The sequence below is a fragment of the Halictus rubicundus genome, chromosome 8 (assembly GCF_050948215.1).
Source record: "Halictus rubicundus isolate RS-2024b chromosome 8, iyHalRubi1_principal, whole genome shotgun sequence".
Lineage (NCBI taxonomy): Eukaryota > Metazoa > Arthropoda > Insecta > Hymenoptera > Halictidae > Halictus > Halictus rubicundus.
Genome location: NC_135156.1, coordinates 11,580,158 through 11,605,718, shown reverse-complemented (window position 1 = coordinate 11,605,718; position 25,561 = coordinate 11,580,158). Strand labels below are relative to the sequence as shown.

The following is a 25,561-nucleotide window of genomic DNA, read 5'->3' as shown; positions in this document are numbered from 1 at the left end:
AGTCCCCTAAAAAAATAATGAACAATGGTTTCTTGGCCCCCAGTGGAGGGGACAGGCGAACCGACTAAGATCGAGTAGCTCCGTTCGGCGTAGATCAACACTGCACTATCTTCGAGTTAAAATGATTTCGATAATTCTGGTTATTATATGTGAAGTGTACCCTGTGGAAATTGGCAAGATGCAGTCGAACGGTGACCTCGCGAGGAAGCGGATCGCAGATACGCAGAGGTGAAATGGGAATGGTTCCCCGGACGGTCCTCGTAAATATTAGCGTTCGATTAGCGCGAATTCCGTTCTCTCTATTGGTAAAGGTAGCACGCGCGGCCAATCCGGAAGACGGATTGCCAAACGTTTCTTACAACGGTTCCAGGAAGATCGGGCGATCTTCGATTTAGCGAGAAATAGTTTCTGTGGGAGCAGTTGCGGCTTAACACGCGGCGTTTGGCTCGGAGCCAGCGTCGGACGAGTTAACCCACCGACACCACAAGCTTTCCAATACCAATCCGACTCATTCATCAACGGCGCACCAACAGACACGACACCTGCGTCAAGCGTTTTTTTTTTCTCGCGCCTTTTCCACCACGTCTTTCTTCGGGAACACGGATCTTAACCCTGCGAAGGTCGCGATCCCAAAATTCCCCCATCGCGTCACCGAATCTGTAACCTTCTGCGACCCGTTTGCGGTTCAACTTGATCGTCAATGTGTTGACTGTAGTTACCATTTCACGTTGAAGAATCTTGCGGTGCCAAAACAAACTACCACAAGATTAAGTTCAAAATTTAAAGAAATTAATCGTGACTCAATCTCCTATTGTGAAAGTATTCAAAGTTACTTAAAGGTGTAAGAAATGTGTGTGAAAATATATCGAGTTTATGACTATAATGAAGATGAAAAATTTTTACTACACGTGCCTGCGGCCACTTCGGCCAGTGACCTGTTGCTGCACTACATGTGTATTATAGAATCTTATGGCAACGTTCCCCAGTGTGTACGCAGCTTTATTCACCAGTCCCATGTTGCTTTTAGTACCCGACATGTTTACGGATTGTCGCGTAAATTCTTTTGTTGCATTCCGTTTCCTTTGGACGCCGACAACGCGGACAGGATGGTAGATAACGTTTCGTATACGTTTCCAACGACCTTGTGTGCCTTTTTTTCGGGCGGACTGTTTTTGTGGAAGAAACGTAATTATTCACTGTACGTCATATTTTTGCTGCGGAGGACAAAGGTACTGGGATGAGTAACGCATTGTCCGCGAGTCAAAATATACGCCGCACCATATTTTTGAACTAACTTCACGTTCAAATGTGCGGCGAGGTGTTGTCATTTTTGTTGGCAGGTGTTTACAACGATTATTAAAATTAATAATTTTTGGTACGAGAAGGATGAATATAGAAGGCTAGTATTCTTTAAAAGATTTCCTAATGAGGTAGTGAACTTCTTATTTTTATAAATTAATGGAAAGTCTTTTACAAACATGACTCGATAAACTAAGTTCCAACTGGCGCGTCCTGCGTTTAGTACCGTTTTGAAAATTTACAATTGCATGTTTTCTGCACAAAAATATTTTGAAATTCATTCGAACATGTACGTTTTCTGCACAACAATATTTTGAAATTCATTCGATCAAGTATATTTTCTGCGGAATAATATTTTCGAGTCCGTTTCCACTGGAGAGCGTGTTCTTGTTTTTCGAAGTCAATTTCGAATGTAACGAAAGTATGTCTTCTGTAGAATAATATTTGCAAATTTACTTCAACTTGCGTTAAAGTCTTGTAAAAAATATGTTAACACGAAGCTCGCACACGTGTCTCGTCGCAAATTGGACACGCAAACTGTACCAGGTAGCGGCAAACACGGCGAGGGAAGAAAATAGTCAAGGAAAAATAAAATCGGCGAATCCATTTCGCCGATGAACGACCGAAGTGTGTACCGCTAAAATAGATTTACAGCAACAGCTGCGCCAAAAAGCTAATTTCAATGGGAAGCTTGCGAAGCTTCGCCGGCTTCGCGATTTTCAAGAACCGGAAGCTCAAATCTATATTTATTCGGAAATTAAGTGTTGTAAGCAAAACAATTCATCAAGTCGATAATAGCTACAAATACCACGCTATTATTGCCTAGCTCGCTTTAACCAGCAGTTTTTCTTGCGCGAAACTCTCTGACAACCTCCAGCAACCTTCTGCCAAACGTTAATTAATGAGTGGACTCTGGACTTTGTGTATTTACGACAAAAACCAGTTGGGGGTGATTTCAAACAGTAGAGAGATTACAAGAACACAAAAATGTCGATACGTTCACGCATGCATGAATCCATAGAATTTTATATCTTTAATAAAAAGTCGAATTGATTATCTGGACCATCCAGATACTAAAATCATTGAAACGGCAAATTGAAATAAAAGTAAATTCGAATAAAGATAAAACCGTAAATCCCAGCGATAATCATACAGGGCGGTCGTAAAGCTCGCGGGCGTTTTGAAAAAATTTACTGCCGGCGTTCTGGGACCAGGCACGGCTGTAACAATGAATCAACATTGTAGAAACCGATTTCCGTGGTCCCCATTAAAATCTGGGTCAGTTCCAGTTTTCGGCCATCAGGAAGGGCTATGATAAATTACGCTGCCGTCGAAATTTCCCGCGTAAATTTTCCATAAATCAGTCGAAATTTCGGCTGGGGTCTTTGCGTGATTTCATTTATCAATCCGCCCCGAACTAGTAATGAAGTTTTTTCCCCGTTCAAAACTTGCACGTTCCGGAGAAAGCAATCGGAATGGATGGATCATCGATCCGAACGAGAGAAGGAAACGCAAACCGGCATTCGAAACTTGATATGTATGTATACAGAGCACCTGTTTGAAAGATCGCATGGTAAAAACGTAAACGGAAGTTTTAAATATTCATTCGGGGTGTATAAAAAGAGGATCGAAACGTTCGTTTCGAAGCCGTTTGAAATGTATAGTCCTCGAGGATCGACTGGGGTATCTAGGACATAGTCCAGCTTGAGGCGACGCGCGAACCAGCTGAAAAAATCTCCGTACGGGTTTTCTTATAATTACACAAAGGCAATTAACATGAATCTGCATTTCATTATTGCGACCACAAGAACGCAAGGAGATGTGCAGAATCGTCGGAGCATGTGATTGCGAAATAAGTAACCGCGCGTTAAAATTTATGGCAATTTTATCGATTCACCGGTTCCAGATTTCACGATTCGTCGCAACAGGTTGCCACTCGATTTTTGTACATTCGTTAATGCAAGTTTACAACTTTCGTGTCATTCGTTATCCCTCGGCGGTTCTAATGGCCGAAATAAATCTACTCGTTTTTAGTGGGCAATTTTAGATGATTTAAGTCCGCATTATTTTAAGATTGCGATGAACTTTGTTTCAACCATTCAGAAAGTTTTGTTGCAATTTCAGATTTTCACGCCCCCTTTCGTTTAATTCTAGGAGCGGAAACGAGCGAAGTTAAATAAGTATTCTCCAGGCTACATTCTCTGCTAACCATCGAAATAGCCATTCTCAATCTTTGTCTTCGAATCGTAATTATTCGTTCACTATGCTCCTATTGATACTCCAAAAATTTGGACAATTTGTTTACGATATAAAATCTAAAAGAAATCAGCTGAAAAAACTACCCAAAACTATCGTAATACATTTTAAGTTGCAATTTTTTAAGTTTCTTTCGCGTTCTCTGATATTTACAGCGATTTCCGCGTTCTTTGAAACTTTTTAGCTTTCTCACAGTTGCTTAATTTTTCTAGGATTTCATTGTTCCTTTCGTTGGCACGATTCTTTCAGTGTCTTCAGCTTCCTCAATTGATCGCAGTTCTTTTAGCTCCTGCAGCTTTTTCATCTCTTTCAACTCTTTCAGTACTTTGGTCACTTCAAGGTTGTTACATTCTTCATAAGCTGCCAATTCTCTTCTTTCCAGAAAATTGAAATTTCCAGTCTTTTCACAGTTTTTTCACGCGCGTTCAAACACCCTTTAGTTTCTGTGACATCTTTGACGCCTTCGGCGGCGGCAGCTTCTCGCATTTCTGCGTGAAAAGAACTTCGTACTCGGAAGTTAGCATCGTTATTTAAATATTTAAATTTCCAAAGAACGCGATATAATTTCGCGCTGAATCATTTCAACCTTCGGCGCGGTCGACGCGGTCACGAGAAAATAGTAGTCCTACACGATCTATGTCACCCCACGGACCCGAGGACTTAGATCAAAACTGTACATTATTTAACAAACTCTGATTCGATAATTCTAGTGTCAATGGCTATTTCCCTTTAAATAATAATTTCAGAACTCGTTACACCATACAAACTCCAAAATATTGGTCGAACTATGAACGAAATTTCACTTGAACAACTTATTCAGTTCTCAATCGTTGATCTTCGACTTTGAAGAGACCACGGCCAAATTTCTGGCGAACCGTAAGGATTCCGAGTAGTCACAGTCAGTTAATCACCTGGCAGTAGGTTTGGCCAAATAAGCAGACTTGTTTCGCCAATAACAGAATCGCTGTCAGCGTGCGGGTCGTTTCAAACGCTGTCGTATCGACAGCTCGCACGCGGCCGTAACCGGTGTTGATTTTGACGTCAATTGAAATCATCGGTCGACATTAACGGCCCAGAGATGGCCTGAAAGATGGAATACCAACGATTACGGTAAACGCGCATTCATTAAATCGGCCTTGCCATCTCCCGATTTCGCGATACGCTTCGCATTTTCGCGCCTCCGCCGCCTCGTTCCTTGTTTTCGCGTTCATGCCAACCGTTTAATGAATCGATGCGCCGATTATTCAGCATCCATGACGACGGCCGTTATGCGCGACGTATTTCGCGGAACAGCGCGGTTATCGCATTATCGGGAATCTTTTTGGCACGATCTACGATGCGGATCGACAAGCGTCGAGCAACGAACCACGCGTGACGCGCCGCCGACCTAATCTTCCGGAAATGCTCTGTCGATCATCGAGCTTCCGTGGGGAATCGAAAATGCGAGATTTTACCAGGAAAATTGCAATCTGCTGTCCAATCTCGGGCTCCAGCTGTTTCACAAGCGCTACTGCAAATTATAATAGAAAGACGTAATTATTGATATAAGAATTAGATAGGTGTCCCTTTAATTCAGATCGATTGTTTTCTCATTGCAGCGTAGAACTGACAAAGAAGACCTTCGGGATTCGACGAGCAATCAGTTAGCCGAGTCAAAATCGGTCGATAACATCTTCCCGACGTTGCTCGAGCATCAGAGCAAGAAACAATCGCGCATTTTCCTTGCTAAATTGAAGATAGCCCGGAACAAGACCAGTCGAACAATGACGCGCGTCGCTCGAAATACGTGAACAATTCTATCTGTGCGAATGCAGCTGCCCACACATTGTTCCTTGCAACTGCATACCCGACGATGCGAATCACAAATGTTCGCTTGCGCCGCAGAAATACCGCCACCATCCACAAAAACGAAGGACACATCCGATACCTTTAATCGTGGTCCTGGCGATACGATAAAAACGATTCCGTTAAAAATTATCCATTACTCTTCCTAGGATACGACACAGAAAGTCACGTCTTTCTAATAAACGTGGACAAACACAGATCCACACGTTCAACGACCGCAACGAGTTCAGCATCCACTGACCAATTAAAATTCACACCGTGGAAACGTCTGACGTAATTTGCAATCAAAGCATTAAAGTCTTTGTGCAAAGAGGGAACAATTAATGCGTCGGGCGCGCCGGTCCACAGGATTAGATTCGTATCAGCGAAGTGGTCACCGGAGGAGAACTCTGCTAAAGTACAGAGTATAATTAAAACTGGCATCCGCGTTAGGACGAGGACCATCCGGTGACGAAGAGCCGTACGATTCCAAACGTAAATTGATTCACGTTTACGGAACAGCTTGTGTCGGTGAACTACGGCCCGCTTGAGACCTACTAAATTACATCGTTGACTAATATTTGTCCCCAGATAATGGTCATCTCCGATCGGTTTCCATCCCATCATCCACGAGGCACCGGGGATGTCTGGGTAATTATCAGCAAACTATCGCGACCGTATTGTCGAGAGCGCAAAGGCTTCATCGTGTAGTCATAATCGTCGATGTTCGCGTGAATTTACAAGCACGAATCTGTGGACAAAGATAATTGATCCTCGGACGTACCCTTAGAGCGAAAGTTCAGCCGCTTCGTTAAGTACGGTAATGTCTCGATATACGTATCAGAGATCTGCACAATATTTGTGAAAAACTCGAGAATACCTTTTTAATAATTTTTTTACGAAACTTTTACCAACGTATTTATAACATTCTTCTGATTAAAATGGGAACCTCGATTATCCAAACTGATTGAAAATTGGCAATAAGAAACTTTATTATTTTAAATTAAAATTCTTACTTTGACGTCTTACTCCAATTTTCAAGACATGATTGTGCCCCGCGTTAGCCATCGGCAAAACCATAAATCTCGTCGTGTTGGTGTCCCCGTGTGAAATCGATCGACGGTTACACGAGTCAATCGAGTAGTAGCCCGCGTATTGACGCTGCTACAAATGTTAATTGGACCACACGAAACGATCACCGGAGACGATTGATATTCGCGGGTGTACGTATCGATCGCACGGGCATGTCGATCACGCGGAAACGACGATTCTGTAACCAATGTTTTCCAATCGGTCGGATAAAACGAGGCATCCTGGTCGTGTTATTATTTCAGCTGCGGCGGAACGGCGTCAACGAAGCAATTCACCGATTTATCGCATCGTGAGCAACCTCGAGATGTGTTCCGCGAGCCCCGGAGCTACTCGACTCGTTCTGCTGGCCCATCCATTACCTTCGATTCAAGTTCACCAGACTGCGAATATTTACTGCGACACGCTGATCTTTCGGGAATCAAATTTCTGCCCGTGACCTTTCGCTCGCGAGCGTAAATCGCCGACGTGAAAAAAAGTCGTTCGACTCGCCAAATTAATCGGCGAGGTGCTCAACTCATTTTCACACTTTTGCATACAAATATTCCCACTCAACGCTGAGGAATGCTATTTACATATTTACGCACGCGGCGAGGAAGAGAAATGAATATTTTTAATTGGATATGTTTTTAAATTTTTGTACGCTGTGGACGCACGAAGATCCGGACACTAAGTGTTATAATGATTTTAGAGACTGCACGTGCCCCGCAGTAGGTGCACCGAATTCTCGCAACAGGTACGAGGAAACCTCAAAGAGTAATTATGGGGATGAAACGCATGTAAATTTGGAAGGATGTGGTGCGGTATTAGATTTGCCATCTGCTGGATGTTCACGAGGCAATTAACTCGAGGACTACCGCCGTTTTCGTCACCGTGCTTCCATTATAATATAGTATATTAAAATTAAATTGGAATTGTTAAATAGAAAAATAATATATATTGCGTTATCAAATCGTACCGAGTTTAAAGTTCAAATTTAAAATACTTTTCTACCCGTTTCCCTACTCAGTTTAAAAATCGTGTGAAGTGCTAGGAAAGCAGGTGACAGATGTTTCAATCGAACTTTAATGCTGACGAAAATCAAACACAGAAACTTCCTACAAATATTAATGTACAGAAAGTTACGATTCTGTTAAAGATTTTTTACAAATCGCGGGCGCAAAAAGTACAAATGACGAGACGCGAAACTCGCCGCGCGTAATATTGCTGGAAAAGCGATTCGCAATTCAGGATTTAGTTTCAATAAAAATGCCCCGCGATAAACTGCATCTCAGCCATTGCATTTTCCACCGGTGTTGGTTGGAAAAACACGCGACGGAAGTGGCTGAAAATCTGTTCTGTATTTTCAAGCTGAATATCGCATCTATGGACACACTGGTTGGACGGTTTCAAAAATCCTAAACGAAATTTTGATATATACCCCTTATTACGGTTTTAACCTTTCACGCTCGAGATGTTTCTCAGTTAAAGCATACGGCGACTCTGCTACGGAATATGCAATAAACGATGCGTTTCAAAGGAAAAATTGTAAGTAGAATTTAAAGGTCGGTACACCGTTTGGGAAGAGTAGGGAATTTTTTCCATACATACAGAATAAGCCAATTTCATGTTCCTTTGTCTCAAAATTTACTGCAGCTATCAGCCTCAAATTGTTAGAGCATCTAACACGATACTAAATGCTTTCGAGAAAAAGGAGCACGATCTGGCATATTCTATACGTCCTGAAAAAAAATGCTCGCTCTCTTAACATCATCATACATAGAACTTCGAGTGCAAAAGGTGAACCAACTATCGAGCGACGATTACACCAAATTTTTCTCCCAATTTACGAGCGCGGAGCGCATCGACAATTCGGCATAAAAAACAATGAATCGGGAAAGACCCGATTGGCTACGACGTTCGGCTATTTTTTACGTGACAATTTCGTTCGCGTATTCGAACGAACCGTGTGCCGTTTAAAGGGGATGCACGATCCCGTGTAGCTGGGACAATGGTCTCGTGAAAGATTGCCCATTGTTCCGAGCAAACATGATATCAGGGCCAGAAGTGAGACTCTCGCCGGCATATTTCACTGTTGCTTTCGGTTAGCCGAATACGAGCCTTCATTCATTTCCCGGACGTTTTCAATCTCCGCGTGTATCCCGGCCGGAACGGAACCGCGTGTCGTAAATCGAATCGGGCGAAAAGTAAGCATGCCGGGCAATGAAACCATCACCGGCTATTCCCCCCCCCCCTCCCTCCCTCCCCCTCCCCCGGCGAAATCAATTTACCTGTGCCGAGGCGGCGAGCTACACCTGCGGAAAAGTCAAATGCCCAATCAACCGGGTTGTCCGGTGAAATTTATGCCGTGCTCCGAAACAGCCGACACGCTCCGAACGACTTTCGTCACTGCGAATCGCCGCGTCAAGAAACTCCATTCACCGTCGGAACAATTTACGGTAATGATAGCGGATTTCGTGCATTTATGGTAAAAATGAGTAAGTGTAATTTGAAACAGTAAGAACGTTAGGAGAATTTTAAAATAGTATTTTAGCTGTTCGTATTGACCACAGTAAAAAATCAACGTTAATCTCAAAAAAGTAGGTTCAAATATTAGGGGTACCCATAAGTAATCAATTATTTGCAAAGAATTCGTTTTGCCTTTAGTTCTGTATCGTTGAAGAAGAAACACGTATTCTTTTACAGTTTTCCGTACAGCAGCCTGTGTTCAAAATATTCTAGAAAGTATAATTTTTTTTTACAACCCTGCAAACTGTTCTTGATAATGATGGAGATTATACAATAAATTAAGAAATAAAAACTTGAATTTACTACAAAGTTTGTTTTAGATTCCAAGATAATTGATTACTCATGGGTCTCCCTAATATAAACCAAAATTTAAGAGCTTGGACGGACCGACACAGATTTAAAAAATATCTGGCCGAAGCAATCATTATCGTGTTTGGTTAAAACCGTATAAATGCCGTGCTAATCAGCGTTCCGAGCAACGCATTAAGCACGAACAATTCGAAACACAAACCGCGTTTTATCAGGTTTTGTTTCTACGTAATTCCCACGATTACTTTTAATTGCTCGACGAATTTTATTCGAAACTATCTTCGGGTTCCGACGTTTATTTTACCCCCGTAAAACTGGTGAACGAGCGTCGTTCGGTTGCGTTCGAAAAGTAGTTGAACTATTCTCGATTCGCCCCGGAAATTTCAGTTTGTTTCAATTACCGTATGGATTTCACTTACTCGTCTCGTCGCTGGGATGATCCGCACGCGCAATTACAATTCCGAGGAATTTCAATTCGCACGAAGTTATCGCACCATTGAAATTGATTCGAACGAACGTTCCCGTGCGAGGCATGACCAATTTCGCAAAATATTTTCTGGTCATGTAAATCTCGCATTGAAGTATTACATGTTGGGGCTGATAGGCTGCTGAATGAATATCGACGACAATAACGAGAGATTAAATACCGGGACTTATTAATTTTCGAGCATGCTTGTTGCAGTTATCGGCATTCTTCGAATGGAATATATTCGAGCGAAAATCAAATTGCGGCGATTGCAGAGTTAATTCAGCATTTTTGAAAATCATCTAAACGACCATCACTACTTTCTCCTCAACTTAAAATGTAGCTTGAGATTGTAAAACTTATCAGCAATTACACATACCTATTTCTTTGGATATATATTGCTTAAAAAATTGCCAGAAATTTGGATAAACGCGTTCTTGTTGTTTTTAAAAATCACTTTCAGTGCTCCATTTCTAAAATCGCTTTTAGTGCTCCGTGAGTGTGCTAAGAAACAGTTTTCCCAATTAGAAGCATTTCCTTGTAAAAATCCACAGCTTGACGTTATCGAGTAGTGCAGACACTATTTTCCACTGATTGCCGATTCGATGACGTCAGAGACAAAGACGCATCGTGACACAGAGATTAAAAAAAGCGACGCTAACGAGAGAAAACAGTATTTGTCCCGATCAGCGGTTTATTCGCCGTCGCAGGAAGGATTGATGAAGTGAATTTTCATTTCCGAAGGTGAGTCGCACGTGCAGTTGATCGATAGGAATAAAGTTCAATTAAACGCGGTCCGTGCTCGTGCAAAATTATTTTCATGGGCGATTTTACTGCGCGATGGCAATCGTTACCTTAATTAAGGGTCGCGGATATTCATGTCGGTTTCGGTGGCTGTTACGCGTTCGGTTAGTGGTACGCTACACATTATGCATTGCTGACGAATGTACGAGGTTGACCGTGTAAATGAGATCGTTTGGACGAGGTAAACTGGTCAAACGAGCGTGCAAAAATCGGGCGGAAATTTTATGCAGATTCCATCGATATCTTTCCAATGTAACACTCTTTTTTAAGTGTTATTCGGAATAAGAAAATCAACCGAATTATTGAACATGACTCAATAACAACTTGAGGTTGACCCGGTCCTTCATGTTCCGAAAAACCGTATCAAGATTCCTCGGCGTTCGTAGCACAACTAAATTTGCGAGTCATCCTAGAATAATTTCAAATATTTTATAGAAACTACAAAAATATGAGTGTGGTTATGCATTGGGGAAAAGTGCAGTAGAATTTTTATTTTGCAAAACGAACCCCCTCCCGTCTACAATTACCAGTTTGACTGTCCGATCCTAGAATTTTAATTACATTACAATTTTTCCCCTCGTATGCAGCATAATTTCCCAGAATTTTTGTGCGTTGGTCGAGAGTGCAACGTTTCATGCTGAATTTTTCGAAAATAGAATACGCGGAAAAATTATTTGATGGATCTCTCACCTTCCACAACTGTTACGAGTTTAACCATTTGTTGGTCAGTTTTTAATCCTTATCCGCCCCTTGTGACTATTTGTCACACTCTTTCAGTGTACGAAACACAGTTGCGATAGATGTAAAAAAAAAAATGTACCCTGCAAATTTATTTTGTGCACTGAAAACCTATACCGTTTTATTCGTCTCGATGCAGAATATTTTTATTCAACATGAAAGTCCTCATTCTAGTCATAATAATAGACGCTTCATTTGCTTCAAGTGCTGTTTGACGAGTATACAATTACAGGATTCCGGTAACTACAAAGCTAAGAATAGAAATGAATTTCCATTCATTCCCTATTTCTTGTAATTGATGCAGAATATTTTCACTTATCACGAAAGTCCTCGATCCAATTATTTTTAGCTTCATTCGCCTCGAATTCTGCCTGACAAGTATACAATCATAGAATTCCAGTAACTAAAAAGTTAATAATAGAAATGAATTTTCATTCATTCCCTATTTCTTGTAATTGATGCTGAATATTTTCACTTATCACGAAAGTCCAAGATCCAATTATTTTAAGCTTCGTTCGTCTCGAATACTATTCACTACACCACCGTCCGAAAATTCGCTCAAAATAAACACCCCTCGTTTCAAAATTCCCTTTGTGCATCCCTTTGTGCATCGAAACCTAAAATTTACCCATGTGGCTGTCGCGCGACCATTTGAAGTTCTTGTACGAACTGAAGCCGAAATTAGAAAGCTGGTAACTCGTGTAAATATTCGAATTAAACGTTCAACGGGCCAAATTCGTTTAATTAAAGTCTCCGAAGGGGCAGGGCCTCTCCATTCAGGGCATGGCTAATTCAAAATCGCGTTTTCTGTCGTCTAATGGAACTTCTTAAAGAGGTAATTGAATTAAAAATTATCACTCTCCACCGTCTTGATCGACGCAATTATGGGACCTCGAGTGGAAGAACAAAGGAGGCCAAAGTCTCAAGAATATTGCAAAGATCTAGCAACAAATGTGCCGAAATATCTTGCATCTCTCGAAGCAATCAAAAGTTCTTAAATAAAATTGTGAATATCGCAGTTAATTATGTTAATTCGTACATCTAACATTTTTGACTGGTGTGAAATTGAGTCAGTAATAAAACACTGTAACTAGCAAAATAAATGTAAAAGTTTCTTGAGCTTTTTGGGACTTTGTCTTGACAAGCGTACAAATAATGATTTTTGAAAAACAGTTTGATCGATTCAATCTTCCTGCCCACTGTACGTGCTATCTTTTCGACTGTATCTTCCGGGCCGAGCGACATTCTTCTGGAAAACCGAGACATTTACTACGATGTCTCGTATCGTCGTGCGGAATCTGCCGAAGTGGCCACTAGAGAACTTCGTAACCGATTTTTCGTCCTAGATAAATCATGGTTCCGCGCTGAAACCATCCGTGAACGATTTTCTTTCGTTCGAAGCCGGCGAAACCGTCGCCACGCCGAGGCTTTTGACAAACAAGCCGTTCAAGTCCCGCAACGCTACATAAATTTTTGACGTTCGAGAACGCAGCATGAAAAATGAGGGAGAAGACAAGGGCGATCCGAAAACCCCCGCACTGTTTTCGAGACTCGCTGGCACACTTCGTCGAGCGTTATACTGCGGACGTCCAAGCGAGATCGCACTCTGCTGTGCCAATTTGCGGAAACTGGATGTTTATGCCTTCCATTAAGCTTCTTCGGTGATTACAAGAGCGAAGTGAACATTACACCGAAGGAAAATTAGCTTTTCTATTTTATTGAAGTTCCGTTGCAACTTTACTGTCGCTGCTATACTTTTATTCCCGATATTCAAACTCTGTGTGCTAGTGCCCGCTGGTCCGGCACCGTTCCGGTATGCTTTCATCTCCCTTTTGCGAGCGAGTGTGCATATTTCTGTTTTTGTATTTGTAACTCTATTTATTGGCTCGGAATTTCAGCAGCGCCAGTGGACATTTTATGATTCCGCTCGTGCATGTACTAATCGATTCAGCTTCTTCAACGTGGAACTCGGTTTAAAATCATTTTCAGAGATGAAATCTTCGTTTGCAAATTCATTTTACAGGAAGTAAAATAAATATTAACCCTTTGCACTCTAAGCTCTTTTAACTCCAAAACGAAACGTTTCTTCCGACCTAGAATATTTCTCTTTTCTATATATTTTTTTTTTCATGTTATACATTCGAAAATGGTGCGATTTACTAGTACAATACTGAAGCGTTTAGTAATTTATTAAATACGAGCAAATTTAATAATGTAACAAATATTTTGAATGACACAGCAATTTTTAGTGGCGCTTCACAATTGCCATTCGAGTGCTCAGGATTAATAAACTGGCAAACTTTCAAAGCGCAGGTAGGTATTTATGACATCTCCACCGGAGCTTTTATTATTCTTGCTTGCAACGAAAAGAAGCAACAGAAAAATTCTAATATTTCCACTAACGATTAAAAAGAGTGTATATTGAACTTCGTTCAATATTATAGCTAAAAGAACCACTCTAAATTTCTGTACGCCGTGAATGCATAAAGAGCTGCAAAGATCTACAGCAAATTTCGCGTGAGTTCTATTGTAACCAGCCTGGAAATCCCTAAATAAGTTCCGGGTACCGAAAAGCAGAGGAATAAACATTCGCCGCAGCTGCGAGCCGAGAGGTTAAACCCAAAGGACGATGAAAGGTTTCAGATTATTGCTCGGTCGGCTAAATTTGAGGGCGCAAAATTCGGATTCGCGTTTGTCCCCGACCCCGCGGCCCCTATTGTCGCCGCCGCGTTGTTCTGTCCGCGGGGCGAACTTTATTAAACTTGGCCGAAGTTCACGCGAAGTTTACGCTTTAAAATCTCATACACGCCCCACCGAGGCGAAAGAAACGCCGCCGGTTATATTTCTCGCCGACGCGAAACGGTTTTCAAACGGTCTGTGTAACGCATTATTTGAACAACGCGCCGGCCGATGATCGATCGCGACGAACTTTCGCGAGATCTGCAAGCCGCGTGCTTTTCGAATTTTGAAAAAAATATTATTCCTTCTTCCCGGCCTTGTTTCTGCATGCAGAATATATAGGCATGCACCGGTAGAAAGACTTTCAAAACACCGTGTATATCGGATCGCGAGCGTCTGCGCCGGTTGGAGATAAATAATTCCGGCGAGAAGCGAGAAATGTTCGCGACAAGCGGTGCCCGGAGAGGTTGCTCCGCAAAACGGTTTATTTTTATTCGTCGGGTTTGAAAGGCGTCTCGATGACCGAGGCGAGAGCAAATAAAGGAAGTGTATACCGGGCGCGTTTCGACGTGTTATCACGACTCTGATTTTACTCGGCGGGATCACACGGCCGGATGATCCAGCGCCACGGCCAACAGGCAAAGGCGAAAAGAGAACGCCCACGACCGGTGGCTTTCGGATCGCTTCTCGGCCTGATTCGATACACATGGCGACTGCACAACGCCACAATCTTATCGGCCCCCGGGGGTAGGTATTGATTACGCGTTCATCGTACCGTGAAGAAAGCTCTCTGCACTTTCGATAAGCAAATTCGGCGACGCCTCACGAACTCCGGGATTCGGGCCCGAATTAAACGATCTCAAGCTGTTTTCGCGAGCGTTCGATTTATCGGCCCGTTTAATTCGCCGACGAGCGCGAGCTACTACGTTACGGTAGAACCTCAATGAACCACTGCGAGACTGCAAGTTTGTTTATTTCCGTTCGATCCGCTGTGAGAATTTTTATAGCTCGAAATAAAAGTTAGTTTAACGCGTTGCGGACAAAAGTCTTGAAAGAATATAAGGTTTGCACAATCATAAAATATCTCACAGAATCGTTGAATTTCGACCGAGTGGAAATTATTGAAGAAAGAAATTTCTCCCGATTCTTGCAACAGATGCCGAATACTTTTACTTCGCATAAAGATCCGCGGTCTAATCGTTGCATATTCATTAGGATTCGTAGAATCTAGAAGAGTTCAAGAGGTAATCACTGCGGCGACTTTTAACTTTTTAACTCCTGCTCCCGTTAAATAAATTACTTTAATCGTTGCGGGGGTCTTCGAGATGGTGGTCCAGCAGGCGACGTGCTAAAGTAGAGAACGCGGACAAAAACTTCTGCTTTTACTTTGCGATTTGTCGTACCATATCGATTACAAAGAATTGTAATCAGTAGACTATCGAACAAAATTTTTTATCCCCTTGTCAACTATTTTATAAAAGTACCCGAGGCTCTGTTTTAGAATGAATTTTATTCACCGTTGTGTTTCTACAGATGTCACAAATGAACTCTTCGTCTGTCTGTTAGCAATGCTTGCTGGCAATTATTCTGTCAGCTTAAGAAATGGGTAAAACGATAAAGCAGTAATTTTGTTATCAGTGAACTTATCACGAAAGTGAACTCGAGCTTCGAAGAGTGTATTCTCAGATCCACTGAAGACCAACTTTAAACTCCGATGGAAAAACTGCATCTCGAAGCAGATCGATTGCACCGACACCAGACGCACCACCGGCGCATCTAACAAGAAAAGCTGCGCCGTTAACAGACGCACCTGAGTCATTAAGAGACACCTGAACGATCTAAAAGAATTATGGTCTGTCCTATACTTCCATTTTTCACATCGGTCGAATATAGCAGAGGATAAGGAAATATGCAATAACTAGGCTGCGAGTCTTTATACGAAACAAACATTTTTCTGTGTCAATTACTAAAGGCAGAAGATTCATAAAAACGTGTTTCTCCTCTTAACAATTCTCACGTGTCCGAAACGATGTAATTCAATTTTATCATAGATGCACAAAATTCGCAGTCTAATTACAGATACGAAAAGTCCCTTCTTTAATAATTTTAGTAAGTTGAAAATAAAATATCCTTGTTTCTAAATTCGCTTTATCTTTCTACTATTTTAAATTCCATCTGCTAGGAATCAAATGTAGGAGAAGGTGTGAGAGACACAGTGCAATATGTAGTCTCATCAGAAATTAAAGAATTCTGCACGAAGAACGAAGAGATATACGTGAAACCTAAGCTAAATATAATAATTGCGAAGTCAATTTCTTAGCCTCGTAGCTGACCCAATTCATCATTAACAAATCCAGCCTTTGGCAGCAAAATGTTTGATCTCAATAGTATCGCGCAGTAAAAGGGCAGTGCTTTCGCAGCCCGCGTTGCGGTTCTCCTTGTGCCAGCCATTGAAATTCTTCATCGATTCGAGTGCCCAATTAGGAAAGGACGATCGACTGACGGTGTCTACCGCAACGCATCGTTTGTTGGCAAATTGTTCGTATCGGGACCAGTTCGAAACTGGGAAATTAGGTCGATAGACAGGAATCGCGTTTATTTTGAACACACACGTGAAGGAACGAAGACATAGGTCAACGAAAGTCACCCGATAATGCTCTCAACACGGCCATTAACCATGCGAGTGCCTAGTGTACCTCGCTCTCTCTCTCTCTCTCTCTCTCTCTCTCTCTCTCTCTCTCTCTCTCTCTCTCTCTCTCTCTCTTTCTCGGTGCACCGTGACGCACGTAGTACGGGTTGCATCGGTTGCAAGTTGCAGCTGCGGTGCCCGCGCGCCACGAATCCACGTAGGACACGCTAAAACCATCTATATGGTTCGATGCACTTTTATCTATGGGAAACACGCTCCCTAGCAACGGAATTCATCGTGGAGACCGTGCGGTATTCTTTTCTCGCCGGAAAATACGAAGATGCGGGTCGAGGGAAAATGGAAAGCTCCATTTCCGGTTCGTTTGTCCCCTAACTTGATCCTGTTCGAACGTTCTACCCCCGCGTTCCGTTAATTGATCCTGCTGCGATTGTTTACTTAAACAGATTCGATTTAGCAACAACCTCGGAAATTTGATTACAAGCTAATTGAAGGGTGTTTTACTCTCGGTCAGCGATAGCTTAAAATAGCATGAGAAATAGTGGAAATCGATACCGAGGAGTACGGGATGCGGTTTCGTCAAGATGCAAACACTCAATGTCTGGTCGAGACAGTGTTGTCTTGTCGACCACGAGCAGGCAATTTCGCTGGCTGCAATAACTGCACATCGAGAGTGCGCGTCCCTTGAAAAATCAAATTAAAACGGCCAAATTATCCGAAAATAAAAAAAATAACTACCTAATAAAGAAGATTGCTCGCTTTTTATCGTTCAATTGAACAGAATTCTTCGTTTTCGGCGAAGAAAAAGTCACTCGAAAACGCTAAAGGACAATTTCCGATTCAGAGAGGACTTCCGGTGCGGATTTGTTAAAAATAACATGATTCGACGTGATTTTATTTCTCTTTTAACTCCCTTCCGTTTCGCTTTTTGGTCGATTAAATCGACCGACACAATACCGTTTTTCGTTCTCACCGCGACCATCAATATCCGAATTCGCATAAACGTCCGCAGGCTGCCGCGAAACCGAGCATTCCGTCGAATGCCAGAATAATGAAAGACGACATGATACACGTGTTCCAGCCGGTGTGCTCGCGCTCGAGAGAGCTAATGGAAATGAGGTTTGATTAAAATCCTTGATTAAATTCGTCATTAAGAATTCGGTCCGAGCTTTCATCGGGATGTTACGTCGACTCGCAGAACACAATTAACCACTGTCGAAAGAGTGAATCTGATTCTGGCAAAGGGGGGAGGGGGGGCGGCGGCGATGATTCAACGCAAGCTCAAACTCGGCTGAAATCTAATTACGAGCCTGATCAAAGATTTGAGTAGAGGTTAACCAAGATTCGACCATACGCCACGAAGGCAATCGGGATCTAATTGAAACCTGACCAAGTCACGACCATGTACTAACAACTTCCGGTAGATTTCCGATTTAAAAGGAGAACTGCGCGTATTGCGCCCGATATGGACACCATTTTCTATCTTTCGAATATTGGGCAACTGAAAAAGTTCCGATTTGAAAATAAAACAGAAGCGGGTTAAATTTTATAATAATGCGCTTTCCACTAAATGGAAAATTCAAATTCTCAAATTTCAAAAGAAAATTCAAATTGTCAACTCTATTCTATTTAAATTCTGTTCCACAATTGTTGAAACAGATGCTTTCATTCGGGCACGTGTATTATTACAAAAAATTTTGTCATTCGCTGGAACATTCTTTCGGGTGAAAATAAAATAAAAATGCTATTAATTTTGCATAATATGCAGTAGACATTTTTTCTTGCGAGGAGCTGAACATGAATAAACATTTCTACTTCGAAAAGTGGGACCAGTGATTTTACGAATGAACTAATAAATAAAATTGATACACTAAAATTACGACACGACTTGACATTGAATTTTTTGTAGGTTTTAATTTCGAATGAATTCTCGCAAAAAAGAAACTATTGGCTCATTTCACGTCTAGCGGTAATGAATCAACGTTATCTGATCGTCCGTGTCTGATCGCGACCATCACATTCCACTTAAAAATTGTATACGAGACAGCGTGAGTCATCTCCGAAATAAATTCGCGGGTTTATCGCATATATTGGCTCTACTAATTTCAGTCTTATTGCGAGATACCTTGTACATGAATAAGCAAAAAAAAAAAGAAAGCTGAAAGTCTAATGATAAGAAAGGCACATGCAACAAAGTTCAGATCTGCGAACGATATAGACGTAACTCTTGTCTGCGATCTGCACCAACCTATTTTGAATTCATTGACCCCCGCCGACCAAAAACCATAAACTTGCACACTGTTTTGTGTGTTTTAGCCGGGTGAAAAATCGATGCTTCGACTATTTCCTCGAACAACACAACTGCACGAAACAATAACTGAATATATTAGGTCGGCGACATAAATAATTTCCGTTTCGGTAGATCAATTTTATGTATCGATAAAATTACAGCGATTATATCTGAATTATACGATGAATGCATCGTTACAATTTGTTCCCGGAACGGTAACAGAAATTATTGATAACCCGACCTAACGTATAGCATTGTTCTGTATTTAAATGGTATTAGTCTATGGTATAGTATTTATTTGAATCGTATTCATCCCTTTCTGTCTTCCAGCGTTCTCGGAAGTTGCAACATCAGCAAACTAATTAAACGCATCGCAGGGTGCATTGACCAGCCCAGTAACAGGTGAATGAATAATTGAAATACTTCGCTCGCGAATGTTTGCTTGCAGTTTTTAACGGCCCGGACGCCGCGCCGCGCCGGTAAGAACGCAACAGGGATTTATGGTATTCGATTTCGCATTTTTTTTTACGCAATTGCGAGCCGAGTGCGCATTATGGTTGCTCCCTTTCAGCATATTAGGGAACTGCTCGACGCTCGTACGCGTAAACACACGCGGTCAAGGAAGGGAGGCATCGATCATAAAACCGAACACATGGTTACGGGGTCGATTTACGAGGATGGGCGCGGATGCCACTGCCGCGATGATGTTTCCAGGTCATGTTCGCTGTTACGAGACCTGAGACTGCGTTTACTGCGAGAACTCCAAAATCAGACGGCATTAGGCGTTATCACGGCAAGTCGGATTTCATTTTTATTACGAACCTTGACGCCGGCGGTGTTTACCTAATCGAAAGACCCGACGATTTATGTTTGCTCTTTCGCGTGTCTACTCGAAACTGCTATTTTCGATAGGCTCGAGTGCTTGCTCGAGAACTGCTATTTTTAAAGATTTATTACGCTTATTATCTGCAAAAACCTTTCGATTCTTTCACTTGAGCTGAATGGATAGTGGATCTTATTAATATTCGGACACTCTTTACGACAGGATAAATTAATTTTTAACGAACCAAAGCCTTTTCAAGGATGCTAGAAGGATTAGTTTATTGGACTACGTGTAGAAGAATTTTTACAAAATTAAATTCGTTTAAATTCGTTGGAATTGTGGAGGAAATAGTAGTTCGGTGTTTGCATTTGTTTCTCACAAAAAGATGAATATTTTAAGAGATATATTCAGAAGTTGTTGGAAATAATGGTGGTCAGTTTGGCAAGCCAGCCATTTCCGAAAAATCGTAACCGACGTACAAAACATTGAATTTACACAAAATAATGCTACAAGTGACGGAGAAAGAGCATGGATACACTGTATATGCTAATATTACTGCGTCCTAAGTTTTTCCGGGGCTATTTCTTTGTACCGTTTTCCATTTTCAGCACTCGAAAGTGCCCATTAGCTTGATGAACTCGAAACAACAGCACCGGGACACCGATTTCGAATTTTTCTCGCGGGGGAAGCGCATTTCGAACCAAAACAAACAGCACAGCCTACCGTAGACTGCACGGCGTATTGTAAAACATTTTTTATTCTAATAATTTTTCGCTGCAAAAATGGAGCTCTCCTTTCTTCTGAAAGGGAAAACGTTAATGATATGGTCGAGGTAACGAGAGACGCGAGAACATAATAAAAAGTGAGACCCGAACGTGACTACTATTTCCATGTGTTCGCAACGAATACTCGGGAAGAATAATTAAAAAATAACAATTTCATTTAGATCTCATGTGAACAAAAAAAAAACTCCAATTGTCAACTGCCAACTGTACCATATTGGCAAGTTGAAAAATGTAAAAAAAACTGTTCGCAACTCAAATTCAATGCTTCCTGGCGTTTTCACAGGTGAAAAAGTTCGACAACAAAACGGTGCGCCTTCGCTGTGGATTTTTCTGCTCGAACTTTCGAAAACATGGTAAAATACGAAGCGCAATGGAATTGGCTGTGCGGTTTAGTTCTGCTCGACGTACTAAAGTAATTATTGCATTAAATCGATTGTGTTGCTCAACTGCAGCTTTCCCTTTTGTTCGCGTAAAAGGTATTTGCATAAGCATCGACGTTAATTACATCAGATTACATTTTGAATAATGAAATTTGGTACTCACCGTAGACAAGCTGCGTGCCGCAAGGCGCTCCAAAACCCACGACAAATAACTTTACACGTTTTTTCGTAACCCAATTAATTGGACGAACTCGATTAGTTTCCGATCGACGTCATTCAATTTCGCCTCGGCCGACACGCACCCCGCATCATCGGCGAAGATACCGACACAATGTTTCACGTCCGTGTAAACGTCGATTGTTTTCACGCGTTGTTTTTCGTTCACAATTTTATTTGCAACTCTGCTCCTTTTATCAAGTAATTATTACAGTCCCGACACTGATCCGTTTTATCCTCGGCTCTAGCGGATGTAAAAAGCTCTGGTCTTTGTCGACGAGTCATTTAAGCCTGGACAACGTGTTCTTTGTTTCCGCTTTCTTTTGAGGTCGAATTCATCTGGAAATTATAATTCCAAAGGATTACATGAAGAACGGTTGAAAAATCTTAATATTTCGAGAAAACGCGCTTCACTGGTGTTCAAAAGGAAAAAAACCAAACCCCGTGCGAGTACAGAACTCTCGAAAATTGGGCGATTAATTGTTTTATGCAAATTTGTACAGTTCGAGCAATTATTAATTATGTAACTTTGTCCTTTATAATCAAAGTGGAATACTCAAATCGTTCGAAAAATGGCAGCCATTTCGATTGAACAACCTGATTGTCGGCTTGAAAATCGTCGATCTGATGTCTAAAAGAAAATTTATGACAGGCGTAAAATGATTCTGTGAAAGCACTAAATCGTGCCGAAAATAGCCACACGAATTTTCAGCTAGATCGGTGCATTAGTCCCGAGATATTTTGGTAGCAGGTTCGAAAAAAAACGTGCTCGAAATTTCGGATGCGATTTATACTTAGAGTCGGATGTAAGTTTCGCTCGATGGTTATGCGAAATCACCGCTCGCCCCTCGAGTTTAAGTCACGAGCAAAAACCGCGCGAAAATCCCGGCAAAATTAAACGCGCTCGCTAACCGATAACTCCTGGTGACAGTCTGGGACAACTGTTGCTCCCGTGAATAGCAGGGATTGGTTCACGAGGCGATATTCGATTTCCCTGTGACAGCTGACGCTAATCAATTAGCCTATTCAATCCCCACGCATATTTCTCGGAAAACTTTTAACCCGTTTACGAACCCCGCCGTGTTTCCGTTTCACAAAAACTCGGGTTTCACAAAAGCTCGGAAAATATTCGAACAACCCAATTCGTTGAACGGACATAAGAATTCCATGTTTTGCGATCAAGTGAACGTCGATTGTTCGGCGCATCGGTCCATTATTTTCAACTAAATTGATATTTGTTTACATTTCATGCAATATAACCACTTTGCTTCCACGCTATCTGTTGTTATTCGTCAACGCTTTGCGTCACTGTTTCTCAAACAAAGATATACATTGCCTCTTAATTGACACGATAATAGATTACCTATTGCTGCGCTTATTAACCAATTATTTACGTTTTAACATTTTGACTTCACGATGGAACTGTTGCTGATCCTTTTATATTTTGTAGTTCACAAATAATACGAATCATATATTTTATTATATCAGCGATTCACGAGCCAAATCGGTTACTTTCGAGTTTCTTCTCCAATTTATTCAGTAAAAATTTTTTAATTACTTGGACCCTCTCAAACTCGAAATATTTCTTGCGCGAAAATAATCGAACCGTTTTGAAGAAAAACGATCGGGCAGGACATTCTACTTAGACTACAAACTTCAAACAATTTCTCCAAAACATTTCGAACAAGAATGATCAGACAGCCTATTCCACTGAATCCACAAACATCAAACAATTTCGCCGAAACATTGCCACCAGAAATGGTCAGACCGGATATTCTACTTAAGCTACAAAGTGCAAGCAATTTCGTGAAATCTCTTCGAGAAAAATGATCAGACAGGCTATTCTACTTCAACTACCAACTCCAAATATTCTCGCCACAGTGCTCCAGAGTACGCAAGACTATTTTCATAACAACAATTTCTTTCCATTCATCGGAGTTTTCGAACTGTACGAGTAAACTTGGAAGCGCGCGTTCACCCTTAAGGGGTGTTTTCACCGAGTGGGAAGCTGCTGCTTCTAAAGTGGGATAGGAAATAGTTGGGCGACAGTTTTGTGCCGAAGTGCGTAGAAGGAAATTTTCAGAAGCCGAAGTTCCCTTCGAGCGAGTGAATCGCGATGAGAATGAGAGCAACATTTGAAATCAAGAAACGCAGCGGAGGCGTTCCGAGTGCACTCTTCCCGCAGTACCCGATGCACACGTTGCACACGCATCCGAGTCCCATCACTGTTTATTGCCGAAGACCTAACGTGGTCGGGAAGCTGTCCATTCGAGGCGGGTCGTAAACAGAATCTTTGCGAATCGTTGTGTTTACACGAGGCTAACCTCGTCGCTGCAGCGTCGGAGCTAGCTTTCAAACAAGCGATAACGATGAAAAATTTATTAACGACGCCCCGATCGCCTAAAGGTCACCGTGCTTCGACCATCGCCGCCCGGTGGTCTCCTCTTTTGTTTCACTTCTTAGAAACGAATCCCCCGACTTCCGGAACCCTTCGGCGCTTCGGGCACGTCTTCGCGACGCGCGACTGCACTCTGAACGCTCATGCAAATCCGCTTCTTTGTTATTATTAACAACCGCGGACGTTATGCAAGAGCAGAGTCGCCTCGGACAAGTTACAAAAGCGATAAATCATAGTGTCCTCCTTCTCGGAAGACTTTTTTATGAAATCTGACCGACGCTGAATAAAAGATGACATGGGGCTGAATTAATTAGCCGAATTAACTGACGACCTATTCGATCTGCACGATTCCGAAATTTTTTGTTGACTCTCGGAGTTTCGTAAGAGTTCCGTTAATGTGTCCAGTTTTTGTGTTTCATTTATGTCCAGTTCTTCGAAAGATTTTTTAAATTCCATTTCACTGTCCAGTTCTTTACTAACAATTACGGTTGAATGATTTTCACGTGTTCGGTTAAAGGTTGAATTCGTCTAAAGGTGTTTTTTGGATTGTTGAATTCATTTTTCCTGACACAGTGACTCCGAAACCACGAAATTTTCAATCTTCCTCTCCGATTGACTTCAAATATAAACACACCAACCCCTTACAAGGATACAAACGTACAAAGACGCGTGTGTGATAAATAACATTGTACAGATCGATGTGAAATATTGTTTAACCTTAACACCAAATATTACCAACAACATGTGTCGCATCATCCGAAGAACAGTTCCGAATGTGTACGAAAATTCATCGTCAAACGATAACTTAGAAAATAAATGGTATCTCCGGTCCCATCGAATTTCATTTAATTCCTACGTTAAGGGGTTGCTGCGAATTAAGTGTTGCACACAGAAAGATGTTTCTCATCGAATCTAACAACAAATATAGAAACTTTTGTACTTTCACGTCCAACAGTGATCGTCAAATAATTCGCAGCGGAACCGCAAATTTCACACCGCACGATTGCGAGCTAACGAAGGTGGCTAAGTAATTGCGATAAATTATTAACAAGAATATGTTCCTACTTGAACGTAGTCCGCGTGATACCACTAATCGAACCACTGTCGTGCGACCACCGTTCTCTTCGCGGATGGGTTGCAACAAATCAGCACAGCGTTTACCGCCGATTTAAGCGTCATTGTCACTTGGAGCACACGATATTTCAGCGAAACGAGTGCGCGAGATTTTTTCGTTTTTTCTTTTGTTTTTAACTTTCCGCGAACGTTTTCCGGCGAACGGCGTTCGAACGCCCGGCCGTTGCAGCGTGCAATTAGAGGGTGCTCGTTAATCTTGCACGACCGGGCCGTGGTGAGAAACACTGGCGGAGCAACAAACCTTTTTTTCAGAAGGAGAACTTCAAAAACTGCGGATCACGCGGCCGCGCGGCGGCAACTGAGCGTTTCCACTGATAGAAACGTGACTCGAAGTGCGCGCGCAACCGTTGCCGGCAAGACGGCGACACTGTCGATCCTACCCCCTCGCGATTTTGCGGAAAATTTGCGGAATTTTCCGAAACCCCCGAATATTCGCTCTGTCCCTCAAGCCCCCCTTTACCGTCCCCCGTTCCGACGATCCGCGAGAAAAATTGTTTCGCCACGGTTTTCATTGATCTTCCTCCGAATCTAAGTGCCTAGATCAATTTCCTTCAGCTTATGGTTTATTTAAAAATCGATTGTTTTCACCCGCTGCATCCGACCGGTAGCTCCGGAACGAATTCGCCTAGTATTCGGCGAATGTTGGCCGGTCGAGATTTCCGAAAAGTTATTATTTTTCGCATAACAGCGGGTCAGGCGGCGGGTCTCCCTTTCCCGCGCGTAATAGTTCTGAAACCTCGCTCGAAGAGGACTATCGTGCGATCGCGCAGTATCACCCCCTTTAGCGGCGTTTTTCATCCAAGTGCACGTAACCGAGGGTAGCAATTTAACTGCATAAATTTATTGTCGAGTCACTGTCGTTACTGTCAAGTCCGGGCCGAGCTTGTCGTTACGGGAACACGTAAGGCGTGCCGCT

General features: G+C 42.0%; 1 protein-coding gene across 9 annotated transcripts in view; it reads right to left on the bottom strand.

Moving 5' to 3' along the window:
- The window catches only part of Dh31-r (Diuretic hormone 31 Receptor), a 147,042-nt gene extending 122,081 nt beyond the window's left edge, over window positions 1–24,961 (bottom strand). For 3 of the 9 annotated variants that reach the window (XM_076791485.1, XM_076791488.1, XM_076791491.1), the window contains exons 1-2: window positions 24,577–24,956; window positions 21,061–21,452 (exon numbers count right to left, since the gene is read on the bottom strand). The gene's annotated coding sequence lies outside the window, so the exon portion shown is untranslated. Of the gene's footprint in view, window positions 1–21,060; window positions 21,453–24,576 lie in introns of those variants that run through there. The other 6 variants (XM_076791487.1, XM_076791489.1, XM_076791486.1 and 3 more) reach the window with 5 other exon arrangements.
- Between the last annotated feature and the right edge of the window lie 600 nt (window positions 24,962–25,561).